Below are 13014 nucleotides of genomic sequence, written 5' to 3'. Positions count from 1 at the left end.
CACAACTATGTTTGATAAGTTTAGTCAACTTGAGCTATTGTATATAGAGTATAAATAATCAAAGTAAGAATAAACTGGATAATCAGCACGACCTCCTTGTAACGGAGGACATTTCACTACACATGCTCATTCCTATCTTATGTCCTTAGTTTTTGGTGTATCCATTACAACACTTTCAATTTTTAAAATAATTTTTCACACTTGTATTAGAAGTTAAACTTACGATGTAATGTATGGATGTAGCACAAATGACTAATATATATATATATATATATATATATATATATATATAAATTGAGGCTCACAACAATTTAAACTCAATAATAGAACGTGTAGAACTTTTATCACGAACTTATGTCAAACAAAAACTAAGCTACAAGTTATATGTTTAAACAAACCATGATGTGTATTCAAATTTTGGTGCAAGTTTCATTTTTTAACACTAAGCCATAATAGGAAAAATTAATTAAATTAGGTGTAGAGAGAATGACTGGAAAAATAAATACATTGTTTTCGACGAATAATTACATCCAAATTATCACGTGAGAGAATTTTTGTTTCATTTGATTTTTGATGAGACGGTTTTGTTGTATCAAAAAAGGTTAAGGTCGTAGCTTATGTTTGTTTTCTTCTTTTGTTTCTATTTTAATATGGAGTTTGTAGACATTGTGTGTATCTGTCTGCAATTTTGCTTACATGTCTCTCTCACTCTCAGACACATACAGGTATATAGGCTCAGTGTTCATATATTCAGCAGTTGTCTTTGGTATAATCCAGTATTTCTGCTTTTTATTTGACAACTCATACACTTGAAGCCATCTCCAAAAGAACTGTTGTGAAAAGTTTAGATAGAACGGCTTGATTTTCATACCTGAGATCCCGGATGGAAATAAGTAATAAATATATATAAGTGATAAATATAATACGAATGAAACGGAAGTGCATGTCTTCATACAGTTATCTGTATCAACAGTTATACAGTTATCAAGTCCTGAACTTGATGACATTACAGGTTATGAATCATAACGGATCGCGGAACGAGAAATGAATTAATAAAGTATGTAATAATCATAACTTATGATTATTAAGTATTTATTGATTCATTTCTCATATTTATTCATTTCTAAGTAAAATTCTATTTTGATAAGCTACTACAATCTCAAGAGTTACTACAGATGTATATACGGGCGCGTGAACGTTTAAAAAAACAACAACACTCATAACGAAATTATTAATACTTTCTTAAATTGAAGAAAATCGTTTTATTAATGATAAAATAATCGACATAAAAGTAAGTGAGAATCGAACTTTTTTGGAGACTGCTGCTTCAGATAAGGAAATAATAAATAAATGTTAATAAAAGAGACATACATGCTATTTCATGACTTTCTCAAATTATATACGTAACTTAGGATGAACAAATACTGTATTCAAATATTATTAAGCCTAATTGGTGAAACATAGGAACAATCATTAATAACCTATTGTTGTGTCATAAAACTATAGAGCTGTGATAAACGAAATAATTAACGCTTTTATTTTGTGTAAACAATGGAAATAAGGACACTTCAACCTTACCATGCTTCGGTTCTTGTATTCGTGACAGTTTTCTAATTAAAGATTCCAGATAGGTAAGAGAATCCAGTACTCAGGTGTGGGGAATCTACCATGTGTCACTCTCACACTCCACGGCTTGCCTATCTCGTGAACCATCCTATGGAGGAAAGTCTTCAAATCGATATGTCGTCTGATTTTATTCGCGCGCACATAAGTGCGCGGACGGATGTAATAAAGCTGGCGACTGATTCTTTAAGAGCTACAGTTACGTCAGTAGGTAGAACCGAGTGCTTTGTTGGTGCTTTTAAATTGTACGTTCTCTTAGACCAATAGCTGTGGATCTCGTAACCGTAGCGATGTTGGAAGAAAACAATTTTATATCAATTAGAGAAAACATAAACTTCAGAACCTCGCGTTGCACTAACGTAAAACTAGTAAAATTTTGGAAACTTACGCTATTTGGCCTGACAAATGTTTGTAAAAGATAGTTCTGGAAAAATCTTTGGATATCACCAGTTCGCTAAGTGTAACAAAATACACTCTGTACGTCCAATCAATTTAAATATCAAACCAAATTTTGTAAGAATAAAATCAAAGATAAGTGAATAATACAGAACGTAATATTTAAATAATGAAGGTGCACCTTTCATTAAACTAAATACTTTTAGTTTTATGAATATTGAGGTGCTTTACGTTTAATATATTGCTTAAAATAAATAAAAAAACATTTGAAAGGCCAGAGCTTTTCCGTAATTTTCTGTTTTGTATATATATATATCGCAATTTAACTACCAGTGACAATAGAATATCAGTCTAAAAACATAGAATATAGAATATGAGCGGTTACCAAGCTTTACATCTGAACTGTTAAACACGCTAGAAGAATGTGAGTGTTGGTGTTCCACCAATAACACAAAAGTAAAAGAAAACTTGAACCGATTGAAAGCGGGAATTTCTCCTTTAATTAAATATAAATTATATTAGTTTGCAACAAGTTGACTATGTCACACTTACCTTTACAAATAAATTATTTCACAAGTCAGTTTACAACGAACTTTTTCACACATCGGTTTACAACAACTACGTCACAAGTTAGATTACTAAAAGCTATTTCATAAATCAGTTTACAAGTTACATCACAAATTAATGTAAAACAAGCTCGCTATATCATAATTCAATTTACAACAAGTTGTCTATGTCATGAATACGTGTTTGCAACAAGTTATCTCGCACGTTACTTTACAAAACTTCAATGTGTCACACATCACTTTACGAGAAGCTGATTGTTTCCCAAATTACAAAAAACTGACTAACTCACTTGAGAAATGTTACTTGACATATGATTGGCTTCGACAAAAACCTAAACATTTTTCTGTGATGAGTAACATAAGTAGAAAACATTTCTTCGATTTATAAAGTTACTTTATGTTTTCGCAATGCTTGCATGATTTTTCTTAGTTACGCTATTTTGTTTGTTTGGTTTTCTTTAATTTCGTGCTAAAGCTACACGAGGGCTATCTGCGCCAGCCGTCCCTAATTTAGCAGTGTAAGACTAGAGGCAAGGCAGCTAATCATCACCACTCACCGCCAACTCTTAGACTAACTCTTTTACCAACAAATATTGGGATTGACTGTCATATCATAACGCTCCCACGGCTGAAAGGGCAAGCATGTTTGGTGCGATGGGGATGCGAACCCGCGACCCTCAGATTATGAGTCGCATGCCTCAACCCACCTGGCCATGCCAGGCCTATTGTAATGGACATTGTAAAAACGAGTTGTTGTTCGCGAGGGTTAACAAAAAGAAAATACAACGAGTCTCAGTTCTTTATTGATTGTTCATCTTCATTTATGTCATGATTAAATTATAAGAAAGAGAATCAGGTTCAATTCACCTGACAATTGAAGAAGGTTAACGTTAAAAAAGGATGACTACAGAGAATGAGTGAACACATTGAACACATTAATCACACGTGCCAGAATACTATATCATTCCTCGTTAAATAAAATACTTAAGTCTCTGAAAATTACAGTAAATTTACTATTAAATTATACAGAGTTTACTAAGGTGTACTTCACTCTGTCAGGCAGAATAGGATGAATAAATCAGGTCCGTTTGTAGAGAATTTTAGGGTGTTATCGTTTTGTTATCATTTATAAACGTTTTATAGGCTATGTGTTTTTAACTATCTTGAATATGTGCAGCATGTTTTTAAAACGTTCCAGTACTAAGTGAGAAATTAAATTGATTCGCTACTTCAAAATATCCCTTAGATTTCTTCAGTCTTTAAACGTATTTTAAGTGTTATTAATTGTACCAAAATAGCAAACACAGTATTTCTGCTATATTCTAAAAAAAAATCATGATATCTTCCGAGATCTGTCTCTCTATAAAAATGTTTGAACTTTTAGCATTAAACAGGCATCTATACGAAGATACATCAAACTTAACATTTTGAGGTGTTTGTTTAGTTTCTTTATCCTAAGATTTGGGATTCTTTTGTTGTCATTCCAGTTCCCTCATTTGTTACATTGACCCTTTAAAATCAGAACTGATACTGATACTAGTAGAATATGTGGTTAAATTAAACACTAGTTCTTGTAAACAGTACAATATCTATAGGCTTATATTATAGCGCTGTGGTATGTAAATTTAGGTTTATGATAAAGTATGACTATGTTCAGAGCTATATGCACATAATACGGTTATGTTATAAACCAGATTTTAGTCGGGCATATCGTACGTATATCGAAGTTTGAAAATTCGATTACGTTACTGAACTGCATAAAATAAATCCTAAAACGGAAACATATTTGACATATTACGATCTTATTAACACTTCAGAGGTGGACACTTGTTAGACTAGATTTAAAAGTCATTACGACACTTGTATTTCTTTTTCTCAGTCTAAAGTCGAACAACTTTTCCTTAAACGGAGTGCTCTCTGTAAAACATTTCACATAATGAACTGAATAACTTTAAATAAAGGCAAATTTTGTCACAATAATTATTTGATTAACTAATACAATTATGATAATGTCTTAATTATGAGAATGCTTGACTACAGTTAATAATTTCTTTGTCAGTAAGTTCGAGCTTATTCCTTTTTACAAAATAAACGAAGAGACAAGTGGCATAACTTGACAAATAATATAAGTTTATGTTATTAACTATCTACCGTAAATGGAGAGAACTGTCATCATATTTGAAATAATTATATTTGCTAAAACACTCAATAAACTTATATATTTATTTTTCTAACCTTAAAATACATTTCTTCTTTACACAATCTAGCCTAGAGCTGTCAGGATATTCATTTTCAGTCTCGTCTAATAAACTCAAAGAGAACATGTTTCTGAAGTATAGAGATTCTGGTAGTTTTGAGTTGTTTGTTTTGAATTTCGCGCAAAGTTACACGAGGGATGTCTGCACTAGCCGTCCCTAATTAAGTAGTGTAGTACAAGAAGAAAAATTGCTAGTCATCACCACCCATTCTTGGGATACTCTTTTAACAATGAAGTGGGATTGATTGTTACATTATAACGCTCCCACAGCTGAAAGAGCGAGATTATTTAGTGTGACGGAGAATCGAGTTCGCGACCCTTGGATTACGAATCGAGTGTACTACCAGCTGTCCATGATGGGCCATTTTGAGTTATTTATTATACAATGGTACATTTGCCATAAACGTCATAGCTGCTTCGTGGATTAAGGTGCTTTGCTATGTACACTTAGTATATATTGAAGTTTCGTGGTTTAAGGTGCGGTGCAATTGACATCAAGCGTGTTTTCTTATGTATAAAAAGCATTATATATACATATAGATTATAACCATAAATTTTAAGCTATAAAAACACATTAACATGAAAAAAACGCTGCATATTTTATAAAAAGGATCCTAGGGTACCAGCTACAACATTTGATTATAAAATGTATCTTAGGTTTTGGATTCAACTGAAGAAGTAGGACCCACATTGGGGTGGGGATACACCGTCTATCAGTCTTATTCTCCAATTCGCTAGTCTCACAAAAGAAAATTAGATATTAGGAGAGTGAGATGTGGGTGCTCAAGCCCCCAACGTCCCACATCTATATCATCCTTCACTGTCTGCAGGCAGTTGTGAGAAAGTGACTGATCTTTCAAGTTAAAATAAGGAAAAGAAAAAGATAAACATAAAAAGATGGAAAATAAAAAAATGAAAATGAAAAATAACAAAATAAAAATAAAAAACTCAAAATAAGGTACTAACAAATTAAAATGAAATAAAGACATTTAATTTTGCATATTCAAACTTTTATGAGTGGCATATCTTGATTCTCTTAAATAACCAAAACTCGTTAGACATTTTTAGGATTATGGCCGATAATAGCGATAACAGAATGATTGGCCAAATGGTGAAAAAGTTACAACTATAGCTTGAGGTGCATCACTGCTTTATAATAAACCACAACACCAATAATTATAGATATAAAAACAAACAATGAAGTTCATTTCAATGTCATTTAAATATTCTGGCCAGTGAAGAGTAACTGAAAATAAAGTGACCAAAACATATTATCTAAATTTGATACGTTTTACTTTTCATAACGCACACGTACAATCCTGTTTTTTAATGTAAAACGCCACAATAATCTATAAGTGTAAGAACCTCACGCTTCAATTATTCTATACTGTTTAAGAAATAAATGTTTAACAGATCGCTGAAATTCAGAACTGTGATAATCATGTGGTTCAGTTACAAAATTTAAACACTACCGAGATATTTTCGAGATCTGGTTTTAGTTGACAAACAGAAAATAATTCAAACACAGCCACAAACTTTAGAACGCAGCCACGTGTTTTAGAAAGAGTTTATTTTCTTTTTTACCCGCATAGAAATAGAAGCGACGGAAGACTTGCGTAAGGGAAAACAAGACTGATGTTTTATGGCGATTATGGACAAAGATTTTACACTTGGGAGAAAATTGTATCTGCGTAGAAGCATTTATCTTTGAACCAAAAGAAAAAATTGAAAGACATTCGTATATTATGTACTCCAATGTATTGACTATCACAAGAATAAAAAGAAATGTTCAAGCTGTGGTTTTGTAGCCTTTTCTATGGCATAGTTGTTGTACAAGCTCCTTTGTAGTATTTTCTGAAAAAGCATTAGGATTAGGCTTTTGCAGAATAGGTTGTTAATGTGTTATACGAATACTTTAAATATCCACGTTTCAAGTAATTTCAAGAGCGCATGACCTTTTCTTTGGTGCAACTAATAGAAGTGTTTGGTGTAAAAGCTAGAATTTATAAAGCTTGTTCTTACACTGTATTATGGGGAGAAAATTGAGAAAAAAATGTTATTTTGTGTGTTAAAATACCTTTTCGTACAAACAATGGGATTTTGTTACTTTCTATGTACCGTGATATCATGTATCGCATGTAACTAGAAAATACGGAACACGTAACAGTACAAAATGTGCGCGTGTTAAAGTTCGTAAAGTTCTATAGAGCTAAAGTTTCCGAGCTAAAGTGTTTTCCACAAAATTATTTCAAGATAATGTAATGCATCCTTCTGTATATGAAATTTTACTGAGATAGTGATTATCTTCACACGAACTATGGTGTGATCCTTCTCAACTTCTTTTCCATTGCGCCTCTGTGTGAACATGCGCGTGTGTTCCAGATCAGCTGCGATAAATCTTTTGGTATTTGTCTGTTTGTTTATTTTTTAATTTCGCGCGAAGCTACACGAGGGCTAGCTGCGCTAGCCGTCCCTAATTTAGCAGTGTAAGACTATAGGGAAGGTAGCTAGTCATCACCACTCACCGCCACCTCTTGGGCTACTCTTTCACCAAGAAATAGTGGGATTCACCTTCACTTTATAACATCCCCACGACTGAAAGGGCGAGCATGTTTGGTGTGACGGGGATTCGAATCCCCGACTCTCATATTACAAGTCGAGTGCCTTAACCACCTGGCCATGCCGGGTCCTTTGGTGTGTGAAACTGTAAATGAAATCAAGAATAACTGTATATAAAAACACACACGTCTTTCAGACTACGTGTGGTGTGTATCTTACTTGTTCTATACAAGTGTACGTGTTTTTCAGGTTCTCTCTTGTGTATGAAACCATAGGTTTAAAACTAATTGTGGTTAACGTTTTCCTGATTTTTTTGCTGAGTTGTGAAACTTGACGTACACTTCAGACTAATGGTGTAAAGCGTCTTACCGATTTTTTACTGATGTGTGAAATTTCTTCGACTCTTCAGATTAACTCCAGTGTTGTGCGCATCTTTCAACTCTTCTCCAGCGTGTGAATCTGTTCATACACATCAGATATTTTTTTCAGGTGTCTGTGCCACTGCACATATCCTTCAAAAGTATATTGTACAGCATACGTCTTTCCACTATTTTATTTGATCTTCAGATTATTTGATATGCACCGTCTTTCCAATTCTTTACTGATTTGCCTAAAGTACCATAGTAGCACGCGTCTCGTCAGTCATCGTCTGGCATTGAAATTTCAGACCTTTTTGTCTTGTGGTTCTGAGCATGTTGTTTGCTAGTGTGGTTATAACAATTATCTTAACAGCTATTTTTATCACATGCAGCTAGTTGTAGTGAGCATGTTGTTTTCTAGTGTGGTTATAACAATTATCTTAACAGCTATTTTTATCACATGCAGCTAGTTGTAGTGAGCATGTTGTTTTCTAGTGTGGTTATAACAATTATCTTAACAGCTATTTTCATCACATACAACTTTTTATATTTTCCTTTCTGTTTCATACAGTTGTCTGTATAAAAGAAATTTAATTGAGGCTCAACTACTACTGTGACATTATTCTTTAATGAAGAAATTATATCATTATTTCATGACTTACTTTCAGTAAAAGTGTATTCTAGAACAAAGAATTGGATTAAAATATATCAAAGATATATTATTATGCTTTGTTTTGATATATATTTTATTTTTAGAATATTCAGAGTATCCATTCCATTTAGTTTGATTAATATCAATATTTTTATTTTATGTAACTGAAAATAGCTCTGCTCTTAATCAGTTCTTTACTGGGTATGAGACTGTATAAAACAGTTTGTAATATTCAGAATAATTGTAATAAACCTCATAGGAATACATTTGTCGACATTATCTGTGCAAGATTTTTGTTCTTTGTGTAACAATATACACATAACTGACGAAATGGTGATCACGAAAACCGGTTAATAAACAGTTTAACTAAGGATATTTAACTACAAATGATTGTAAAATACAAGGTGCATCAGAGAATTTCCAATTGTTTTAGACTTTGTAATACCCTTTTGTTGCTATTGTATTTCCTTTAATTTACATTGTTCAGTTTCTTGTTAGATTTCTTCCTTAATTTCTCTGGCAATATGAACTGTAATTTATTGTATAAATCGATTAAAAGAAACCATATTTAATTTTTTCCCGTATTTCATCATTATATAAAGTTTGTTTTAGTTATCGATCTTATATTTGTTTCAATTTAATACCACAAAAATAGTTTGATTTGTAATATGAATAGAGTTTTGAGGTTATTGTACATGGCGTTCCAATGAACTTATCCCCCAAGGCTTACCAGTAAGTCTCCCGATTTCAATACCCGTGGTGGGTACAGCACAAATAACTCATTGTGTAGCTTTATTTTTAACAGTAAACAAACAAAAATCTAATAACTAGCCTGCTTGAATAAAGCTTTAACTACAATGATTCGAAAAACGTTTAGTAAAGACACAAGTTCAAGATAATATGCACAATTAATAGTGTTCCTGTAAAAACTGATATATAACACACTACAGGAAGTGGAGCAGTATTCAACAATTGAGGGAAGGTTTCTATAGTTTATATTAACACCTCAACACTCACCACATTGTTGTATATTATCTTTTCACCCCTATTCTTAGATAGTTAAATAAACGGATAAATTCTTTCACAGTCACTTAAAAATGCAAATATATATTTTTAAGCATATTACACATATAGATAGCTTTTTGACTTTCTGGTTAATAGACGCGTATTTTCATGAGTTCTCGTGTGCAGCACCACTTAACGTTTGTCGCGCGTGTGCCAAGTTTCTCAGAAAGATTGAACCAGAAAACAATAATTTGAAACTTAACCAACTAGATGCTGCGTAGTCTGAACAAAACTAAGAAAAAAAACAAACCTACAAACGATTGCAATTATAACTAAATATTTAATTATTATTTTGTTCAACTTGTATAATAACAATATTTTTAAAACACTATGTTTTGTGCGTACCCTGGTGGCTCAACGATAATTAGCTTGTTTGTTTGAATTTAAGCACATAGCTAAGCAATGGGCTATCTGTGCTCTGCCCACCGCAGGAATCGAAACCCAGTTTCTAGCGTTATAAGTCCGTAGTCATATAGCTGCGCCACTGAAGGGCAATCGCCGATAAGATTAAGGGCTTACAACATCAAAATTCGGTATTAAATCTCTGCAGTTGTCAAATTTGAAACTTTAGTTATAATTCTCCGTCAAGATATTTTTAATTTGTATGACATTGAGTAAATATTAGCAGATAAAGTCTATATATAACAGAAAGTGTGTGCATAAAATATCATCACACACTCTTGCGGTTGAAAATCTTTACTGGGCCAGTTAAGAATGTAGTGTTAAAAACCATTCTTATCAGCTGTTTCGACTTTTTCTACACGTGATAATTTGAAACGAATAACGTTTCACTATTATTTGTTCTATAAAACAAACAACACAGTGTTTTAAAAATCCGTTTTGATAAAGTACCTGGAAAGGCTAAGGCTCCTAAACTAAACGATTGGTTTAAACTCCCACTTTGTTTTATATTGAGCTCTATTTTGATTTTGTGAAGCAAAGTGATGTCTCTAACACAAAGCTTATTTTCCTTTTCTTTTTTTGTTGCAACTGGTAAAGTTTTTTGCACAATACAACTTATTAATTCAACAATGTATTAATAAAATATTAAAATTTAGCTCTTATAATTAAACTTCGTCATTTTGTAAGACGTAAAGCATTTAGTAAGTGATTCTAAGGCTTAAACATGCCATGAACTTTTACATAACAAATGTGGGTGAAAAACATAGGTGTAATAAGTACAGCTTCTAAATATTTGTTTGTTTTTAAATATAGCGCAAAGCTACACGAGGGCTATCTGCGCTAGCCTCACCTAATTTAGCAGTGTAAGATTAGAGGGAAGGCAGCTAGTCATCATCACCCACCGCCAACTCTTGGGATACTCTTTTACCAACGAATAGTGGGATTGACCATTACATTATAATTCCCCACGGCTGAAAGAGCGAACCTGTTTGGTGTGACAGGAATTCGAACTCACGACTCTCGGATTATGAGTCGAGTATCTTGACCACCTGACTATGCCGGGCCCTAAATATTTGTATTTAAAAAAATATTTTTCGTAGGAGTTTCTCTTCTTTGTTCCTTCTTATAACGCTTGCTTGTATTTACAGAGAAAATAATCTTAACCAAATGTATAATAATCTTTTGAATGATTTTCGAAATACTTTGTTTTTATCTTGATATGTTTTTGAAAGCAAATTGTTTCCAAAATATATCCGGTTAATTAAAATCAAAATAAATTACATAGCTTTAATTTAGAAAAAAAAAATCTTCGAAAGATTTAAATTGCAGTTCATAAGGTTTAAACAATTTAACGTGAAAAAAATTTGCGTATGAGCCGTTTGTTTGTTGTTAAGCGCAAACTTACACAATGGACTATTTGTGGTCTGCCCACTGCAGGTATCGAGACTCATTTTTTAGCGTTATGAGTAGGGCAATACATTTTAATTATAAAAATGTATAACTTGTTATTTTGTATAATCAAATTTAGTTTCCTGCTACAATATGAAGTAATTGTAAAAAGACGAAAAGGATAATTTTGATTTATTTTGTATTTTTATGGTTGTTACGAGGCTGGTTAAACTGACCGACTTCACATAAAATTAGAGTAGTGAATATAGCAGAGAAAGCACGAAAATTTATCGAAATAAAAGTTAATTGGAAATTTATTTCAAAATTTTTAAGGAATTACCCGAAAGAAATTTATAAGTTTTTGGTGGAGAAAAGTATTTTTAATCTTAATATGAAAATCACTTTTAGAATAGTAGCAGTGACTACTATGATTCCATATATTAAAATGTTGATTTTTAGGGAAAATGCTTTATTAGAAATTTAACTTTTATTATACAAAAGACATATAACGTCTACTGACAGAATGCCAAATTTCGTGAAGATACATAAATTGTATCGTATCGAACAATGTTTCAATACAAACATAAACGACCTCATAATACGATATTCACATCATATCGCTGTCGTCACACTCCAAGTTGTGAGCCGTTAGACTTGCCGTTGAGCATTGTGGGAGCTCAGATACAGCTTTGACCGAGTTTAAATTTAAATTGTCATAGTATCTTCATTTTCTGCTCGCTTTTAATATTAACTGGCCGATGGAGAATATTACTAACAACTGAGAAACTATACAAGTATAATTATATCTCCTTTCGGAAGAGCAACTCAAGGTTTTGACGATCGTACCATTTTGATGTTAGAAATTATATAACTATTACGAAATGTTTATGAGAATTAATCTGATGCTTTTTGGTTTTAATTGCAACGTAATATTTATGTTTTCACATTGACGTATCTTTGTTTGTCATTAAAGGCAAAGTTATGCAATGTGTTACACTTCTTGTACCCATCTCAAGTATTGAAACCCAATACTTAGTGTTATAAGCCTTTAGATTTACCATTGTACCGGGCCCGGCATGGCTAGGTGGGTTAAGGTGTTCAACTCGTATACCGAGGGTCGCGAGTTCGAATCCCCGTCGTATTACACATGCTCGCCCTTTCAGCCATGGGGGTGTTATAATGTGAGTATCGATCCTACTATTCATAAGTAAAAGAGTAGCCTAAGAGCTGCCTTCCCTTTAGCCTTACACTGCAAAATTAGAGACGGCTAGCACATACAGCCTCCATGCAGCTTTGCGCGAAATCAAAAACAAACAACCGTTGTACCAAGTGCGACACAGATTTATATTATTCTTAATCAAATATTAAATTATTTCTACACTTTGTTAACTTGCTAAAGAAATACTTATTATAAAGTACTTCATTCTTTGCACGACATGCACGTGATTTAAAACAAAATACCATTGTAAACTTGTTTATAGTTACAGTATAATTATAAGTACTATGGATCTGAGATTTTTGTTTCTATTGTGTGTGATTTTGTTTAGAATTGTCGCTCATTTCTTCAGGGCATAACCATTCTTTATTGTTAAACAGTTAAGTAGCTAGTTCACAGTATCATCCTTACCTACTGGACTACTTTTGTCTGACTGAATAGTGGTATTTAACAATAACTTTAATAGCGTATATACATCCCTAAACTGCGAAGTGTGCTTACATGGCAACAAGACGCGACATTGGATCCCG

The 13014-nt window shown here is 32.6% G+C and overlaps 1 protein-coding gene across 1 annotated transcript in view; it reads right to left on the bottom strand.

Moving 5' to 3' along the window:
- Positions 1-1715, bottom strand: part of LOC143223537 (suppressor of lurcher protein 1-like) — a 139571-nt gene extending 137856 nt beyond the window's left edge. The window contains exon 1 of the mRNA XM_076451618.1: positions 1579-1715. The gene's annotated coding sequence lies outside the window, so the exon portion shown is untranslated. The remainder of the gene's footprint in view (positions 1-1578) is intronic.
- Positions 1716-13014: the final 11299 nt, after the last annotated feature.

This window comes from Tachypleus tridentatus, chromosome 8 (assembly GCF_004210375.1).
Source record: "Tachypleus tridentatus isolate NWPU-2018 chromosome 8, ASM421037v1, whole genome shotgun sequence".
Lineage (NCBI taxonomy): Eukaryota > Metazoa > Arthropoda > Merostomata > Xiphosura > Limulidae > Tachypleus > Tachypleus tridentatus.
The sequence above is the reverse complement of the archived record's forward strand: the minus strand, read 5'-3'. Positions and strand labels throughout refer to the sequence as shown.